The 20617-nt window shown below is 40.0% G+C and overlaps 1 pseudogene; it reads right to left on the reverse strand.

Annotated features, from left to right (window-relative positions):
- Positions 1-20617, reverse strand: part of LOC140507686 (2-acylglycerol O-acyltransferase 2-like) — a 33464-nt pseudogene that overhangs the window by 3376 nt on the left and 9471 nt on the right.

A 20617-nucleotide genomic window follows, 5' to 3' on the forward strand; every position in this document is an offset into this window, starting at 1 on the left:
TGTGGAATGAAACTTTTTCTCTGAGACTTCCTATGGGGAAGGGAGGGCGATGGTAGTGGCTTTTACATGACGTTAAACATATGTGCTAACTAGATGAGCCAGAGCAGAGGCAGTAAGGCCCTGGCTGCCTCATCTGTTTGTGTTTCTTCCCCTAAGCCTACGTGACCAAATAGCAGTCCTGGGATAGATGTTTCCAACTCTCAGATTTTAAGAGGCCAGGGGCTCCTGGATCCCACAGTTGTTGCTGGCCGCATTGCAGGAGGTACTTTTGAAACCACCACAATACTTCTAAAAGGAAATTACCACTAACAAGAGATGAACCCAAGTCATGGCCTGGCTTTCCAGAAGATATGGACCTTGATGGAGTTGTTTGGACAGTGCAAAGCTGAGGTGAATATGAAATGGCTACTCAGTAGCCCCACTATTTGCCTCTTGTCTTACTATTTGAAACATCTGCTTTCCAGGAGAGTGTAACAGGAATTACAGGTTACTATACTATGTGTTAAATCTTTCTTGATATGTTCTTGGAAGTCTTGTGTTTTAAGAATTTCTTTTATCTGGAGAAAATAAGTAGCTGACCTATACTTGATATACATTTTACAATGAGTATCTTCCAGATTTCTTTTGGGGAGACCTAGGTTTGTGCTAAACCCAAGCTTTAGGTGGTTTTCTCACAGACCACCAGGATGGTGGTACAAAGAGCCAACAAGAGCCTCTCTTTACAGGGCAGACCCTCCCCCTGCTCCCCAGCCCAGGATTGAACCTGGTACCTGAATGAATCCAGAGCTGAGGAGCCCCTTATGGGAAAGAGTATACCTAACCCCATGGAGGTTTGAACCAATTTGTGGTTACATAAAATTTATACAAATCTAAAACAATAGAATTTTGGATGGGGAGATTTTAGTAACTGGGGGCATCAGACTAGATTTCCTAAAGGAGGTAGCACTTGAGCTGAGCCTTGAGGAAGATAGAGATTTTGTAAAACAAAATAAATCCTCCATCATCCTTTTTGTCCTAGAGTTATCTTCAAGGGAGGGGCAGCTAGGTGGTGCAGTGGATAGGGCACCAGTGCAGGAGTCAGGAGAACCTGAGTTCAAATCTCACCTCAGACACTTGACACTCACTAGCTGTGTGACTTTGGGCAAGTCACTTAACCCCAACTGCCTCATCCTGGGTCATCTCCAGTCATCCTGATGAATATCTGGTCACTGGATTCAGATGGCTCTGGAAGAGAAGTGAGGCTGGTGACCTGCACAAAACTCTCACTCAAAACAAAGTCAAGTGCAAGTCTTGTCATTATTTCTCTGATGGCATGGTCTTCTTCGGCAACAAAGGATGAACACATCCTCAAGGGAGGGAGGTGGGAAGAGAAGGGACAGGATTGGGGGGATTTAAAGGGGTAGTGGTCATCGGCTTCTAATGAGGGCAGGGAGGCAGGGTGATGTATCTTAATTTTTCTGCCATTATATCTGGTTATAATGTGTTCTATCTGATCCTATTGGATTGAAATCTTGATGGCAGGGATTGTGTTATTTTCTGGTTTTGTCTCTCCAGAGTCAAGCAGAGGGCCTGGTGTGTATGTGGTAGGCCCTAATAAAGGCTTGTTGAACTGAAATGAAGCTTGTGCATGCCATTTCTTTGGGGTTCAAAGCCCTTCATTACTTTCCAGTCTTGTTAACCTCCCACCACCCCCCAATTCCCACATACTCCTGGATCCAGTGACACTAGTTTCCTTGCCATTTCTCAAACAAGATACTCCATCTCTGAGCTCTGGGCATTTTTCATGATTGTTCCCCATGTCTAGAAGGCTCTCTCTTCATCTTTGCCTCCTGGCTTACTCTGAGTCCCAGATAAAATACCATCTTCTACAGGAAATCTTTCCTGATCCTCCTTAGTGCTACTGCCTTTGTCATATTGATTATTTCCTATTTATCCTGTGTAGGTCTTGTCTGTACGTATTTGTTAGCATGCTATCTCCTCCAATAGACTATGAGCTACTTGAGAGCAGGGAGTATCTTTTGCCTTTCTATGTATCACCAGTGCATAGCACAGTGCCCATCCTATAGTAACCACTTAGTAAATGTTTATTGACTGAGATGATGTGTTGATGACAGGCCAGATCTCTTCCCACCAAAATAGAACCTTTGCTGCCAACGATGCTGTCCTTAACTTGCATTTGTGTTTGCATTACCACTCAGTTATTTTCTTTTTTGTTTATGAGACTTGCCATGATGGATCCAAGCATTCCTACTCTGTCAACTATTTCTGCTGTGCAGGCCCTATAAGTCTTGCTTTCACAGTTTTTATTTGTCTTTTAAACCATTCAGGAACATCCTGCTGTGGTTTCATGATCTCTTAGGAATCCTGTCATTGACACTGTATCATACAATCTCAGAGTAGGAAGGGGCCCTAAACAGGAGCCATCTAATCTAAACCATACCATATTCTCAGCAACATGCTTAACCAATGGCTTTGGAGCCATTTCTTGAAGACTTTCAGTGAAGAGGAACCCACAGCCTTCTGAGGCCAATGACTCTACTTTGGGATGGCTCTAATAACTCAAATAGCTTCAGGTTTAATGTTTCATTGTGACTTCTAAACATGCATTCCTAGCTCTGCCCTGCAGGGTCAACCAAAAAGACCAAAGAATCTTTCTTCTTTGTGAAAACCCTTAAATGCTGTGTACTATTTCATCTCTGCTAGGGGATGAGGATAGGAAAAGGGAATATGCATTTCTATAAATTCTATAAAATAAGCATTTTTATAAAATTCTAAAAATTCTATAAGTAAATATGCTAAGGGCTACATAAATATTATCTCATTTTATCTTCACAACAACTCTAGGAAGCAGGGGCTATTATTATAATTGCCATTTTACAGCTGAGGAATCTCAGGCAAACAGAGGTCAAGTAACTTGCCCAGAGTCATACAACTAGGAAGTGTCTGAAATTGAATTTGAACTCAGTTCTATCCAGACTCTATGCCCAGTGCTCCATCCATTGTGCCACATGACTATCTCTTCTCCAGGCTAAATCCCATTTTCTAATATGATTCTGCATGTGCCATGAACTCAAGATCCTTCTCCATCCTTATTGCTTTTCTTTGAACACACTGTCTCCTGTTCAAATGTATTGCACTGTGTTTCAGATGTTGTTGGATGATGGTAGAGTCTGTCAGGTTCATCACCTTCCTGGTCCTGTACACTATACCTCTCAAAATGTCACACAGCCTTTCACTTCTGGGCTGTCATATCACACTGTTGGCTCCTACTGAGCTTGTAATTGACTGAGGACCCCAGATCTCTTTCAGGTGAACTTCTGTCTATCCATGTTTTCTCCATTTTTTTCTTATAATCCTGATTTTGTAAAGCCAAATGTAAGATTTTACATTTATTCCCATTAAGTTCATTTTATTAGATTTGAACTAATTTTTTAGTTCAGCAAATACCTTTTGGAATCCTGACTCTATTTTTCAATATATCCCCTACCCTCTGACTTTTGTGTCATCTTGAAGTTTAATAAGCATTCCACATATGTTTTCATCTATGTCATTGATAAAATGCTGAATAGCAGAGGGCCAAACACAGATCACTGAGGCACTTCATTCAAGACCTTTTCGCAAGGTGACATTGAATGACTGGACACAATTCTTTTGGTCTGGTAGTTCAACTAGCTCCAAATTTACCTGGCTATACTGTCAGTTAGCCCATCACCTTTTCTATAAGAATACCATGAGAGACATTGCCAAATGCCCATTATAGATCGGTAGATGGATAGATAAATACACACATATGTGTTTGTGTGTGTATATACACACAAACACTATACACACACACATATATATATATGTATATGTATGTATACGGACTATCTGTGCCCAACCTGTGGTAGATCATTCTGAACTCATATTAGTCTGATCAGCCACAGTCAGACACACTGAAATTTCACTCTATCATGGTGATGTCATTTTGGTCCTCTTTGAAGATGCAGGACAACAACCAACCAACCATATGTATACATACATACATACATGCACACATATATATACATATATATATGCTATAAAAACTATATTATATATAGAGCAGTCCTCTAGTTGGGCTGGTCTACTGAACCTGTCACAAAATGAGCTTAATTGATTAGTGTGACCAACTCTTCTGATTTTTAGTCCCCTGCATTTGCCTTCTGAAGCATGGGGCACTTAGGTGGTACCATGGAGATTTTGTAAAACAAAACAAATCCTCTATTATCCTCTTTGTCCTAGAATTATCTTAAGGAAGGGAGATGGGAAGAGAAGGGACAGGATTGGGGAGATTTATAGGGGTTCCCTGAGAAGTGGTCATCAGCCTCTACTGAGGGTAGGGAGGCAGGGTGATGTATCTTGTTCTTTTTGTCGTTATATCTGGTTATAATGTGTCCTATCTGATCCTATTGGATTGAAATCTTCTTGATGGGAGGGACTGGGTTATTTTCTGAGTTTGTCTCTCCTGTGTGTCACAGTCCTGTACAATGGATAGGGCATAGGACTGGAAGTCAAGAAGAGTTGGGTTTAAATCTGGCCTCAGATACTTACTAGCTAGCTAATCCTGGTCAAGTCACTTAACCTCTATGTGACTCTGCCATCTGTAAAATAGGGATAATTATGAGACCAACGTGATAGGGATGTTATGAGGATCAAATATGATGCAGCAGGGGTTGGGAACCTATGGCCTTGAGGCCACATGTGGTCTTCTAGGTCCTTGGGTGTGGCCTTTTGACTGAGTACAAGTTTTAAAGAACAAATCTTTTTATTAAAATTATGCCTGTAATTCCTGTTATGCTCTCCTGGGAAGTAGATGTTTCAAATATTAAGACATGAGGCAAATAGTGGGGCTACTGAGTAGCCATTTCATATTCACCTCAGCTTTGCACTGTCCAAACAACTCCATCAAGGTCCATATTTTCTGGAAAGCCAGGCCATGACTGGGTTCATCCTCTTGTTAGTGGTAATTTCCTTTTAGAAGTATGGTGGTGGTTTCAAAAGTACCTCCTGCAATGCAGCCAGCAACAACTGTGGGATCCAGGAGCCCCTGGCCTCTTAAAGTCTCAGAGCTGGAAACATCTAGGCTTAGGGAAAGAAACACAAACAGAAGAAGCAGTCAGGGCCTTACTATCTCCACTCTGGCTCACCTAGTTAGCATGTGTGTTTAATGTCATGTAAAATCCATGGGGACAGTGGGAAAGTTCTTAGAAAATATTATAGTCCACCTGGGCAGAAGTTCTGAGGAACTTCAATTACACAGTCTTCTGCTGGAGATCTCTCTCTCTCTCTCTCTCTCTCTCTCTCTCTCTCTCTCTCTCTCTCTCTCTCTCTCTCTCTCTCCCTCTCTCTCTCTCTCCCCCCCTTTCACTCTCCCAAAAGCAAAGTAACTAATAATTTCCTGTTTTCTTAGTGATTCTTTCATCCTTTTTTCTTAGTGATTCTTTCACTAAAAAAGTGAATTCAAAGTGATTCTTTCATCATCTTTCATAGTGATTTCTTAGTGATTACTTCATCTTTTAAAAGGTGGAGGAACAAATGTGAAAATAAATAAATATGAAAATCACATATATATATATATGAAAAACCCAATAAGATAAATAAGGCATTGGTTAATATGGTTAAGAACATTTAAATATTTATTAAATATTAATTTTATATTTATATAAATTTTATATTTATATGTGTTTATATATAAATATATTTATATATAAATAATTTTATATTTCTATAAATTTAGATATTCAAAATATTTAAAAAGAGAAGAAAACAGAATCACAAGTATGAAAAGTGTGAATAATCCAATTATGTGCCAATACATTTAACAATTTAAGTGAAATGCACAGAGTGAATTGAAGAGGATGGGATCATATCTTATAAAAAAAAAAAATGAAACCAAGCAGTGAGAGAGAAATATTGGGAGGAGAAAGGGAGAAGTTATATGGGGCAAATTATCTCTCATAAAAGAGGCAAGCAAAAGACTTATTAGTGGAGGGATAAAGAGGGGAGGTGAGAGAAAAACATGAAGTCTACTCTCATCACATTCCACTAAAGGAAAGAATATAATGCACACTCATTCTGATAGGAAAACCTATCTCACAATACAGGAGAGTGGGGGACAGGGGCACAAGCAGGATGGGGGGGAGGATGGAGGGGAGAGCATGGGGAGGAGAATGCAATCCGAGGTCGACACTCATGGGGAGGGTAAGGATCATAAGAGAATAGAAGTAATGGGGGACAGGATAGGATGGAGGGAAATATAGCTAGTCCTACACAACACAACTAGTATGGAAATCATTTGCAAAACTACACAGATTTGGCCTATATTGAATTGCTTGTCTTCCAAAGGGAAGGGTGGAGAGGGAGGGAGCTAAAGAAGTTGGAACTCAAAGTGTTAGGACCAAATGTAATGTTCTTACCACTGGGTAACAAGAAATACAGGTTAAGGGGTCAAAAAAGCTATCCGGCCCTACAGGACAAAAGAGAAGATGGAGACAAGGGCAGGGAGGGAGGATAGAGGAGAGAGCAGATTGGTCATAGGGGCAATTAGAAAGCTTGGGTTTGGGGGGGGAGGGGATAAAAGGGGAGAAAATTTGTAACCCAAAATTGTGTGAAAATAAATGTTAAAAGTTAAAAAAAAAAACAAAAAAACAAAAAAACCCAACAATTTAAGTGAAATGGAAAAATACTTACAAAAATATATGCTGCCTAGACTAACAGAAGAGGAAACAGAATATCTAAATAAGCTTTGAATAGGACATAAATGAGCTTCCCAAGAAAAAAAGAAACAGAATCAGATGGATTTACAAGTGCATTCTACAAAACATTTAAAGATCAAGTAATTTCAAATCAACTATAAAGGACCTAAGAAGGAAGATGCTATCCACCTACAGAGAAAGAACTGATAAATATATATATATGTATATATATGTATATATATATACACACATATACATATATACATATGTACACGTACACACACACATATATACACATATATATACATATTTATGCATATATGCTTGTGTTTAATGGTAGTTTTCACCAGCCAGGGGATGGGGAGGAACAGAGAAAAAAGTACACAGCAGAAAAGAAAATTTAAAAAAGCAGGGTAGTTTTGAAAATGATATGTAGAATTTATTATATAGTTTTTCAGAAAAAAATAAATAGTGTGAAATGGAAATCCTCTTCTTTTGTTGTGCTATGTTGTGTACATGGAAATGTTCTTTTTTTGGTCTTTTTGTATTTGAGTTTAAAATGAATAAAAATTTAATTAAAAAGGTGGAGGGACTTATAAGGGAAAATCCCATTCCAGGTCTGATTCTCACTAACAAAAAGGAAGTCATTACTGGGGTGGAAATGATGGAGACTTTGGGACAAAATAACAGTTCCATCCTAGCATTTGTTGAAGGAGAGGAAATATTTACATGGTATGACATGCATCTTAGAATTTGAGAAAGCAGTTTTCAGAGTTTAGAGGAAAGATAGTTGGAATTCCAATGGCATAAAGTGCTTTGGGGAGGGAAAAGGAAGGTTGATGCTCAAGAATTAAATTCTGAAGCCACAAAGGAAAATTTCTATTGCAAGGGAAGAAGGAAATTTGTCTAAAGAAGATGCATGGGGAATTCAACAACCAACTTTGATTTTTAAAAAGAACAATACAGAAGATGGAAGCAAGCAATTGAAGGAAACAGAAGATGAATGTAATAGAGAAGCAAGGTCCTATAACCATAGTGTGAGGAAGGCTAAAGCTCTGAATGAATTGAGGTGGGCAAAGAAAGCCAAGAAAAACAAACCAAAAAATGCATTTTCCAGTGATGTTGGGAAAAAAAGAAAGATAAAAGAAAGAAGAGAACCTTCTCCTGTGGAAGGGTTGGATGATAATAACTGATAATAAAGAGAAGACGGAGCTGCTAAATTCTTATTTGGTTTTTGGATGATGATCTTTATACTGGAAGTGACATAGTAAAAATGACTAACAAGGAGCTGACACCTGAGACACATAAGAGAACAGTAAGAGGACACCTTGCTCCTCTTGATGAATTCAAGTCAACAAGCTCAGATGAACTACACGCTTAGGTACTAAAAGAACAGGCAGATGTAATGGCTGAGCTACTTTTAGTGATGTCCAAAAAAACATGGCAAATGGGAGAAGTAGCATGAAATAAGAGAAGGACAAATGCTACAAATTTCAAAAAAAGAAAAGAAATCCAAATCTCCCAAGTATAGGCCATGAATATAACTTTGACTTCTGGCAACATTCTAAGCTGGATAATGAAAAAGATGGTTGGCAACATTTAGAAAGGGAAGCAGTGATTACAAAGAACTGGCATGGCTTCATCAATGATAGGTCATGCTAAGATATTCTCATGTCCTTTTTTGACAGGAGTACTAGCAGATAAGTAGAATGCTGGGGAGATGATATATCTAGATTTTAGTTAAGCTTTTGATAAAGTGTCTCTTACTATTCCTCTGGAAAAGATGGAGAGCGATGAATTAATCAATGATACAATCAGATGTATTCAGAACTGGGTTGATGGACAGATTCAAAGAGTAGTTGTTAATGGTTCAGGGTCAACATGGCGGGACATCTCCAGGTAAGAATCCGTTCTTAGTCCTGTGTCATTAAACATTTGTATCAATGGCTTGGATGAAAATATAGGTGGTATGCTCATTGAATCTGAAGACAACACTCAGTTGGCAGAGAGAGCTAATACAGTGGATGGCAAGAGTCAGGATCTAAAAGGATCTTGACAAGCTAGAGTATTGGGTTGACTCAAGCAAGATGAAATTCAGTGGAGATAAATGTAAAGTCTTGCATTGGAGTACAGAAAGTCAACCCCAACGTGGGGAAAGAATGGATAGTCAGTTGTTCTGCAAAATATTCTGGAGTCTTAAAGGACTGTAAGTTCAATATGAATTAGAAGTGTGAAGTGTACTCAGAAAAGCTAATGTGATTTGGACGAATTAAGAAGAGCATACCATTACCAACAAGTCACTCAACTGTTCTTTAGATCCTTTGACCCAGCAATACACCTACAAAGGTCTATACATCAAAGAGAACAAAGAAAGAGGAAAAGGACATATTTGTATAAAAATATTCATTGTAGCAAAAAGCCCTGAGGTTATTGTGAGGGTGCATATGTATTGGGGGATGACTAAATAAATTATGATATATGAATATAAAGGAATGTTACTGTCCAAAGAAATGATTACATGAACAGTCTCAGAGGAAACTGTGAAAGACCTCTAGGAACTGGTGCAGAGAGAAGTGGACAGAAGGAAGAGATAAAGATAGATAGATAGATACATACATACATATATACATGCATACATATAGATATGCACACACACACATATATATTATACAATGCCAATGTTTAAAAAAACAACTTTGAAAGATTTTAGAACTCTGAAAAACGTAATGATCATGTTTGGAGGACTGAACATGAAACATGACAACCACCCTCTTTCCAGAGAGATTTAAAATGCAGAACAAGATACATTTTCAGACATTACCAAATGAGAGAATGTATTTAGCTAGACTATGTATGCATATTTGTCATGAGGGTTTTCTTTTTCTTTTTAAATCGTTCAGCTGGAATGGGTAGGGGGGAGTGGAAGTGAGAGAAATTAAATGCTACACAACATAGATGGAGAGAAGACACTATCAATCTCCTCCATGGAAGTGGAAGCTTCCCAAGGGTGGATATTGTGTGTCTTCTCTTCTCTGCATCATCTTCAAAGAGTTCGGTATAGTGAAATGAGTACTGAATTTGGATTCAGAAGACCTGGGTTTGAATTCTATCTATTCGACATTAGCAGAATCAAATTCCCTCTACTGGTTTCAGTTTCCTCATCTATAAACTTAGAGGATATAATAGATAATCTCTAAAGTGCTCCTACTTTTAAGTTCTATGATTTAGAGGTTTTTCAAACTTTGACATCTCTCAGTTTCCTAGATTTAGAGCTGGAAGTGACTTCAGAGGTCACTGATTTTGTAGATGAGCAGACTGAGGTCAGAGGAGTTAGGTGACTTGTCTAAAGTCACACAGATAGTAAGTGGCAGATAAAGTACTTGACCTGAGTCACTTAATTCCATCGTCAGATCTCCTGCTCAGTGTTTCTGACTCCAGGAGCAACATTCAATGACTCCCAATTCTTACATGATTGACTCTCTTCTAACTACAATCCATCTTGTTACCTTTTAGACCCCTTTCTCTTTGGTAGAGAAGTAAGATTTATTTGCTGTTTTCTTTTAATAACTGTTTCTCCCACCCTAAATCTTATATGGGCAGGTGAAGATGGGGAGGTGTAGGGAAAGATACATACTCTCATGATAATGTGTCTGAAGAAAGGAAGCTATAACCAAAGAGTCAATATCATCAGATGGGAACAGATCCCAGGAAACACAGAAGAAAAATCGATGCCTTCAGTACAGAAGTTGGTGAAGGCTCCAGCAGCCAGAACACCATGAGGATGCAAGCCAGCAGTTCCGGGTTGGGCCCAATTCTGCTGTCTTGATGAGCTGAGAAGGCATCAACCATTTGAGCAATTAGCACCTTCCCCACTCTGGTGGCTTCATAGACCTTACTTTGCAGAATTCCCCAGCACAACTAGGGAACCTCACTTTCAGAAAACCTGACATATGAAAATCCGAACTTGGAAAACACTGAAGAGGAAGTTATCAACACCAAAATAAGATGGAAGTATAACATCAGTGGCTTAGATTTATATATTTATAGTTATGGGACAGATATTTATTTCCTATACACAAAATGAATGTTAAAAGAACATTATTTAATTTAATTTAGTTAAAATTTAACATTAACAATGTTAAAAGACAAGCAATCAGAATTTACCTCAGTTTTGTACTATAGAAGCAGCTCTGTACCATGATTTCTGCCAATCCAGACCACCTTCCTGTTAGTGTTCACTTACTCTATACGAGGAAATTTACTTCACCTACTCTAATGAGGAAACCACATATATTGCCATCTGACAATTGAAAGGCCTTTGGAACTCACAAGATAACCTTCAAGTCTTTCTGGGTTTTTCTGGACTCTTCTGTTTAGATTTAAATAATTCTTACTTAGCTGAGGCCTTTTTATTTTCTTGTCAGAAATGCTTGAATGTTCTATATTTCATTAAATCTCCATTTCCCCCTATAGGATTATATTCAGCTTTGCAGGGTAAATTATTTCTGGCTGTAAGTCCAATCTTGTACTTTTTGGAATATTGTATTCCAAGATCTCCTCTCGTTTATAATACAAATGCCAGGTCTTGTTTGACCCTGACTATAGCTGAACTACTTATTTCTTCATATTTATACACCTATTTCTGGGTAACTGCAGTCATTCATTTTTTTCTTTGACAAAAGAACTTTGAATTTGGGGTAAGATAGTCCTAAGACTTTTCTTTTTGAAGTTCCTTTCAGAACAAGATGGATGGGTTTTTTCTCTCTCTCTCTCTCCTTTGTCCTTTGATTCTAATACATTTAGGCAGTTTTCATTTATGATTTCTTGAAATATATTTCTAGGATTTTTAAATGATGATTTTTCAGGGAGTCTAATGATACTTAAATTATCTCTCCTTGACCTTGACAGGTCAGGTGTTTTTGAAATCAAGTATCTTAGATTATTTTTTCAATCTTTTGAGTCTGTACTAATATTACTTGCTATCTTGTGAAATTATTGATTTGTTTGGTCTGTTCCAGTATTCAGGAAGTCTATTTCTTGAGTAAGTTTCCCACTCTCTCTTTTGTACTATTTATTCTCCTAATAGTTCTTCCCACAATTCATAGATACAACCAGCTAGCTGTTCATTATTCAAATCAACTTTTCTTTTCGAGGTCCCTGATTTCAATCAGCAAAAAATGATGAAAATTCCTCCCATGTCCCTACAGTTTTCTTGCCTACAAGTTTACAATCCCAGCAATGTTCTCTAAATTCCTTTTGATGACATCATCTATTGTAATGCAATGGCTTCCAGGTCTGACAAGTTCTCTCTTGCAGCCCTTATCCCCATTCCCAAGAAGGGTTACTATGTGAAGATGGATTAGATTTGTTTACTTTTACGCAGAAGGAAGAACTAGGAGGGACAAGTGGAAGTTGGAAAGAGGTCAATTTTTGATCCATATAAAGAAAACCTCCTAACAATTAGAGCTGTTCAAATGTGAAAAGGGCTGCCTCAAGGGGAGTGAATTTTCATTCCTGGTTATCTTCAAGGGAGGCTAGATGACCACTTTCAGCCTCTGGGGTGGAACAGAAGGGTTGTTATGGAAAGGAATCCCACTTTAACAGAAAATAAGCGAAATATCTCTGAAATTGATTCAGAGTCCAAGGTTCCTTGATTCTATGAGAATTTTCCTAAAATTCCTACTAACCCTTTAGAGAACTCTTGCCCCCAACTTCATCAGAGCACTTGATTTTTACCTGAGGGAACTACATAGCATGGTAGGCAAAGGAGTGGATTTGGAATAAGGAATCAGAGTTCAAATTCTACCTCAGAAACTTATTAGCTATGTTATACTATTGCTTAACTGCTTTTTACCTCAGTTTTCTCATCTGTAAAGCAGGCATAATAGCATCTATCTTCAGAGTTGTGAAGATCTAATGAGAAAACATGGGCAAAGCCCTTTGCAAATCTTAAAGTGTTATAAAAATGCTAATCATTGCCCTCATCGTTACTATTATAACTTCCCTAATGCACTTCTTATGTAACATTGCATATACGTTGGCTTGCATGTATCTACCTTGCTACTGTTGACCTGAAAACTTGGTTAAAGAAAGGCAGCAGGCTAAATGCATACATTTTATGATTTAATTAATTAATTAATCAATTCCCTATTAAAGACAACGGTAACATAATGCATTATGGAGCCAGAAATGTTCTGGCTACCCAGTGCAGAAATCTTCTGGCTTATATACATTTTGCCGTGAGAAAGGAACTCTCCTAGTTGAACAAATCATAAATTCAGTAAGACAGGACAATTAACAAAGCAATGTCAGTCAAGTCTTGAGATTCCAAGCTGGGTAGACATATGTCCCAGGTGGTAAGGAAATCCCACCACTAGTAAGTGGCAGGCTTCCTGCCCCAAACAGATAACTGATGCAGGAAAGGGCAAACAATGTTCAATAGAAATTATGACCTAAGATGTCTATATTTTCTTTACCATTATTCAAGATATGTCATAACATAGTATGTGTCTATAGATAATAAGATACAAAGGAAAGACCCATTATTCAAGATATGTCATAGGTTAAAGGTCTCCAAGGAATGCAGAGTCAGCTTTGGCTGGCTTTTGCTGACATAGGAAGAGGCATTCTCTGAGTTTGTTTCAGAGAGAACAAAGAGATTATTCCAAAATTTTATATTAAACATTATCACTACTAGGCTGGGAGGGGTCTACGAGGGTGAGTTTCTTTTTTCAACTCTATCACTCCAACCTACCAAAATGAATGGGATATAACCAAAGCAATCCTCAGATGAAAATTTGTAGTTGTGAAACCACTTATTAACGAAATAAGAGGTGAATGCATCCATGAATTTAGCACGGATTTTTTTTTAATGAGAAAAGAAACTCAGTAACCTCAAAACAAGCATGTTAGAAGAATTCTTAAAAATTCGGAGAGAAATAGATAAATTAAAAACAAATATGATGAATCTGATGAACAAAGTAAGATCTGTTTTTTAAAAAAGATTACCCAAATCGGCAAACCATTAACTAACATGATAAACTCTATCTCTCCTAGCCTAGCATAGTGCTCTAGACACAGTTGAGTCTTTAATAAACATTCATTGAACTGAATGTTGTTGAATTGCAGGGTATCCAGGCTGGTGCTCTGTCCTCAAGCTTCACCTGTGAGCTCAGGGGACTCTCTATCCCTCTACCTCAGTCCCACTGGGGGCACTGAGGGGAGAGGGAGACAGATGAGGGCAGGAGAGAAGCACGAATAAGCTGAATGTCAACATCTCTGACAAATGTCCAGCCCAGTGTGCAGGAAAGCTCTGAACAAGACCAGATTAATGAGCCATCCTCCACTGACAGAGAGCTAAACCCTGCTGATTTTGTCTGTCTCCTGAGATGCGGGAGGGACAAAGGCGAGCACATTTAGGGATAAGGAATGAAACCAATTGGCTTAAATGATGAAAGTAGCTGCTATTTTTATGTCACTGACCCTTTCTTTGAGAGATGATAGCATTTGACAGAAGTCAGTAGACTAAGGTTTCATAGAATCAGAGCTAGTTCACCCAATCCACTCGCACTCATTTACAGAGGACACAGCTAAGCCTCAGAGAGGGGAGAGGACTTACTCAAGGTCACATAGCTAATAATGGCCAAGTGGGGACCTGAAGCCAACTCTTCTGGTTTGATTCAGTGCTCTGTCTTGTTTTGAAATGTATGAAGCCTTGGACAAGACAAGGGCTTTCATTTTTTAGTTACGAAGAGGGTTTAACATCCTTTCTTCCTTGTTGTGAAGATCAACTAAGATAATGTTGAGAGTTCTCTGTAAAGTATAAAAAGCTATATATAATTGTAATACAAACATGTACGGTAGAGAAGTGAAGCCTGAGGTGCCTATGGAGCTATCTACCTTCAAGCATTTTGAAGGGACATCAGGGGGAAGAGGGATGATGGGCAGGGATGGAGGCAAGCAGCAGAGCAGACCCAAAGCAGTTGATGAGACCAGAAGAGAGGGACAGATTAGCACTCAGTGCAGAAGACCGGGTGAGACCAGAGTCCAGACAACTTGCATGCAGGCAGTCCCTCCTGAGCCACAGCAACAGAAAGGGTCAGAAGAGACCACTGAGGCAGCTCAATGCCCAGGCAGACCTGCCTAAAGCACAGTAGGAGACAGATGCCATGTAAAGTGTCTACCACGTGCCACGCTCTGTGTTAAGTGCTGGAGATTATTTGCATATTGTCTCTCCCCCCCCCCCCCCCCCCCCAATCAGACTGTGAGCTCCTTCAGGGTAAGGACTGTCTTTTGTCTCTTTTTGTATTCCCAGCCCTTAGCACAGTGCCTGGCACATAATAGGCAGTTAATAAATGCTTACTAAATGAATGAAAAAAGTTTTTAAAATACTATCAAAAGAGCCCTTGTCTTGAAGAGCTTACAATTTATGGTGGAGACAACACTCAAACAAATATGTACAGAAAATCTATATACAGGCTAAATAGGAAATTATTAACAAGGGAAGGCCCTAAAATTAAGAGTGATTAGAAAGGCTTTCTGTAGAAGATGGGATTGTAGTCAGAAGAAGTCAGAGAAGCCAGAAGGTAGAAGTGAGGAGAGAGAGCACTCCAGGCATGGTGGACAGCCAGAAAAGATGCCTGGAGCCAAGAGATGGAGTGTCTTGGGCATGAAACAGCCAGGACACAAGTGTCATTGGATCTAAGAGTGGGTGGTGAGGACTAAGGTGTAGAAAGACTGGAAAAGTAGGAGGGGACTGGGTTATGAAGGGCTTTGGATACTAAATAGATGATCTCATATTTGATACCAGAAGTAATAGGGAGCCATTGGAGTTAACAGAGAGAGACAGGCAGAGACATAGAGAGAGAGAGAGAGACAGAGAGGGCCAGAGACAGAGACACAGAGAGAGACAGAAACAGAGAGGGAGACAGAGACAGAGAGGGAGACAGAGAAAGAGAGAGAGAGAGAGAGAGAGAGAGAGAGAGAGAGAGAGAGAGAGAGAGAGAGAGAGAGAGAGTCAGACTTTCCTTTTAGGAAAATCACTTTGGTGGCTGAATAGAGGATGGATTAGAGTGGGGAGAGTCTTGAGACAGGCAGACCTACCAGCAGCTATTACAATAGTTCATTTATGAGGTGATGAGTGTCTGCCCCAGAGAAGTGGCAGTGTCAGAAGAGAGAAGGGGGTGTATTTGGTATATATTGCAAAGTGAAATTGATAGGCCTTGGCAACAGATTCAATATGTGAAAGATAGAGAGGAATCCAGGATGACTCCTAGATTTGAGCCTTGAAGTCCTGGAAGTATGGTGTTACCCTCTAAAGTAATAGGGAAGGAAGGAGACAAGGGGAGAGGTTAGAGGGAAAGATAATGAGTTCAATTTTCAACATGTTGTCTACTGGACATCCAGTTTGAGGTACCTGAAAGGCAGTTAGAGATGTGAGACTGGAGGTCAGAAGAGAGGCTGGGGCAGGATAGGAAGATGTGAGAACCAGCAGCACAGACACGGGAGCTGATGTGATCACCCAGAGAAGTGGTATAGAGGGAGAAGAGGAGAGGGCCCAAGACAGAGCCTTGGGGAATGCCTACAGTGAGAAGGTGTGAGCTAGATGAGGGTTCAGCAAAGGATACTGAGGCAGCGCCTGAGGAAAAGAGCAGGAGGTAAGACCAATGCTCAGGCATTTTAGTGCCCAGGCAGTCTAGTGCAGTGCCCAGGCAAGTATGTCAGCAGAAAGTATAGGGATCCGGCAGTCCTAGAGGAGGCACAGCAAGATACAACGCCAGACCACTGCTCAGACATCACAGTGTCCAGATCCCAGCAATAGAGCAACCAGACAGCTCAGGCAGTCCATACCTGGAGGAGAAAGGGACAGAACATCAAAACACCTGCGGCCCTCCAGGGGACCTTTATCATCCATGTCTGACCTGCGTGGCTCAGAGCAAGAGATGAAGCCAACTTTGGAACTTTGTCAGAAGACAGAAAAAGAGCTACCAAAAGATTGAACCCAAAGTTTGGGAATTTCAGTAGAAAGTCTGGTCTAATCTTAGCCACTCTATCTAGAAGGGCCAGTCCAAACCATCCTGGAGTATAGGAGAGACCAAAGTCTGACTCATACAAAGCCCCAAACCAGAAACTGAGACTAGAGAAGTCAGTCTTCCCTGAGTCTACCTTTTCTGGGTTCATCCAAACTTGACCCAGCTTGTGGGTTCCCATGTCAAGTGGATATTTTCCTCCTTCTGTCTCCCAAACCTTAAGTCATTCTATCATCAGGGCCTTGTTTTTTGCTGTCACAGGGGAAAGGAAAGCCTTCTGTCTATCACTTCTCAGACAAATCGCATTTTAAAAAGGGCTTTCAATGCTTTAGCTCACAGGAATAGATCTCTAATTTCAGGCTACTATAAAGGTGTTAGAATCAAGTCATGTTAAGTCAAGTTAACAAGCGTCTATTACGCATCTACTATGTACCAGGTACTGTACTAATTGCTAGGGATATAAAGAAAGGCAAATAACAGTCCCTGCTCTCAAGGAGCTCACAGTCCAATGGGGAGACAACATCTATGAAGGACCAATGGATTACAGTATTAATTGGAGATAAGTCTTAGAGAAAAGGCAGTAAGATTAAGGAGGAAAAGTGAGAGCTTAGCTGGGACTTGAAGGCTGCTGGGAAAGCCAGGAATTGAAGCTAAAGAGTTGCAGGCATCATAATTAGGGGGCAAAAGAGGGGGTTCAGGCTATCCCCAATCTTTCCCTTCCAGCATCACAGAAAGAACAGCTGTGCAGGATCTCACCTGCTTAACAGATTCTAACCCTAACCCAAGAGGGAAAGTAACTTGTCCAAGATCCTACAATTAGGACATGGCAGAGACAGGATTTGAAACCAGGTCCCTTGTCTCTAAGTACCATGTTATTCCCACTAAAAAATATTAAAGAGTTTTAATTCTTAAAGACTATAGTTCTAAGTCACCCTGTGTAACAAGGTCATCTCTTAAGATGGTCCTCAGGCTCAGAGATGCCAGATCACATTACAAACAAGATGGTAGAATAGATATTTTCACTAGGCCCCACTAACTACTGAACCCCCCCCCCCCCAAAGAAGAATTATGTGGCAGAGATGGAACAACTACAACTGAATCCACAGCATGTAGTGGCCCAACAAGATAAGAGCCTTGTGGTATAACATCCTTAAATTACTCACTCAGCAGCACCCCTCCTCCACCAGCCTCTACACTTTGAGAGGGTCCAAACACTGGCCCATGAGTTTGCTTTTGGGACCCTTTCAGGGACTACCTTCCTGCTAATGCACTCCATCCTTACCTGTCACCCATACCCCTGCAAAACTAGCAATGACTCTTACTAGCCTAGTGTGGGTGTGTATGGAGGGAGGGAGAGACAGACAGAGAGAGAAAATTAGAATGGGGAATCCTTCTGCCTGTGTGATCCCCCAGGGCTGTCTTCTGTCTGGATTATGGAACTCTAAGGGAGATACTAGAGAAGGAAATGGCAGCCTCTACTCCAGTATGTTTGCCCAGAAAAGCCCGTGGACAGTATGGTCCACAAGGTCATGAACAGTTGGACACAACTGAGTAACTGAACAACAAAAGGGTCCCAAATGTAAGACTTTCAATGCTACAACAATCCCATGCAGACATTCAGATTCTACAAAAGTACAATAAAATTAAAAATACAAAAAAGCCTGTTTAACTTGCATAAACTCATTATCAGACATGAACAAAATGCAAAGGAATAAATCAATACCCACAACATCCTTGGAAAATGTGAATTTTTCAGCTAAAAGAAGAATTAAAACCTTGTTATTATAAATAGAATTAAATTCGTATTTATTTGTATATGTATTTCTAGCAATATATTCAATCCCCACATTATTTCATTCCCATGATGTACTTAATACACCTATCATTGTTCCACCTGTCGGCAACCTGCTCCATTATTTGCTCATAAAGTTGCAATCACTTGGCCTGATTTTTAGGCTAGATGACCTAGACTTATTACCTGGGTCCCACTCTCTCAGAGCACCCAAAATCAGTGTCATTGTTTACTCTGAACCCTTCTTGATCAGATGCCAGGACACTCTTTGATATTTCAATCTTTGCTGGCTCTGGCTTTTTCTTAGTCTTTGGATACACAGAAACAATGCCTAATGTAACATAGAACTCAGTGGATTCCAAGAGAGCAACTTAACTGCTCAAAAACATTTGAATAAAGAATACAGATTGCCTCCAGAGCATAAACAAACCAAAAAACTCTACCCCAGACTTTCTGTTTTAAACTCGCATAGACACAGTGGTTAAATTTAACAATAAATATTTAACAATAAATTCTGCAAGAAGCCAGAGGAAAGATCTTCAAATAAAAAGGAAAGGAAATGCAAATAACAGAACACTGTTCTATACTCACTAGAAACCACAGACAGAATGAAATAATATATTCTTTAAAGAAACAAGTTCAGACATATCCCTAAAGATCCCTTAGGAAAGCTCAGGACCTTTCCTATCCCACCCCTGTTTGCAGAGTGCCCTTTCTCTGACTCATTTCTCTTTCTTCCTGAACCCTCCCTACCTCCCATCTTCTCTATTTCTGTAGAAGGCAAAGCCATCTTCTCAGTCTCTCAGTTTCCTCGTTTTTAACATGAATAACTCATGGGATAAATGTGAAAATCAAATCAAAGAGTATGAAGTCCTTACCAGCTTTAAATCTATGATCCTCTACAAAATGCTTTGTGAACATTCAAGGACTGTGTCATAGCCACAGTAACAGTAGCTAGCATGTGGAGTGTTTTAAGGTTTGCAAAGTGCTTTCCAAATATCTGGTGCTCGCAACAACCCTGGGAAGTAGGTGGTGTTATTATCCCCATTTTACAGTGGAGGAGACTGAGGCACAGATGAAGTAACTTACCCAGCATCACACAGCTGGGGCAAGATTTGAACTTTCATTTCCTAAGTCCAGCACTCTACCCATTGTCACAGCTAGTTATCATTCATATCTGGTTTTTTATGGTTAAAGGTCCCACAGAATCAAGGACACAGCAGGGACTAGACCCCAGTTCTGATGAATCAGCCCAGGCATCAAGATGGAAAGCAGGAGAGAAATGCCACACCCCACCTACTCCCTCTAACATCTCCTTCTCATTTATTCTCCCCAAAGTTTAGAAGAAAAAGATCAAAAGACCCAGTTCTTTTGCCAGATTGTCCTCCTAACCTAAATGAAGCCTCGTATTCTCTCCCGGAGACTAGTCTCCAGCAAAGTTAACTGCAGTATACATCCGCCCTCTGCTGGCCATTCTCTAGCACTGCCCTCACTGCTCCCTAAATTAGGTTCAAGTTCATGATTTTGTAAGGACCCTCACTGGTTGCTTTGAGGATGTCCCAGAACTTTGCATCCCAAAGGCTTTCAGGATCAACTCCGTGGGTGTGTGATCTTTATTTCTGTTCATTCTTCAATAGGTGAGAGTCACCAGGCATGACTCCTGTTCTGATCTGAGGGGAGAGATCTGGTTCCTCACCTAAAATCCCTGCTGGATTTGGAATTAGACTACCTAGGAATCTAAGCATGGCTCACAAACTTCAAAGATATCCTAGCACCATACCAGTTTCCCTCAAAGTCTCTGGCCTAGGGGAAACTGAGACAGGCCAGATCATCATTTGCACAGAGGTGGCTGAATTTAACCCTGAGGTACATCAGCTTTTCTGAGAGAGGCAGGGTAGGAGTCCAGAAAGGGCACTGAATTAAGCATCAGAGGATCTGCCTTCAAATCCCATCTATGCAGCTTAATATAGGGGGTCATTTTATTCTTGGGGCCCCATTTACACATCCGCAAAATGGGATGGGGGTGGTGTTAGACTAGATGATCTCCAAAGTCCCATCCAACCAACTCTAAATCCTTTGGC

The sequence above is a fragment of the Notamacropus eugenii genome, chromosome 5, assembly GCF_028372415.1.
Source record: "Notamacropus eugenii isolate mMacEug1 chromosome 5, mMacEug1.pri_v2, whole genome shotgun sequence".
In the NCBI taxonomy this organism is placed as follows: Eukaryota; Metazoa; Chordata; class Mammalia; order Diprotodontia; family Macropodidae; genus Notamacropus; species Notamacropus eugenii.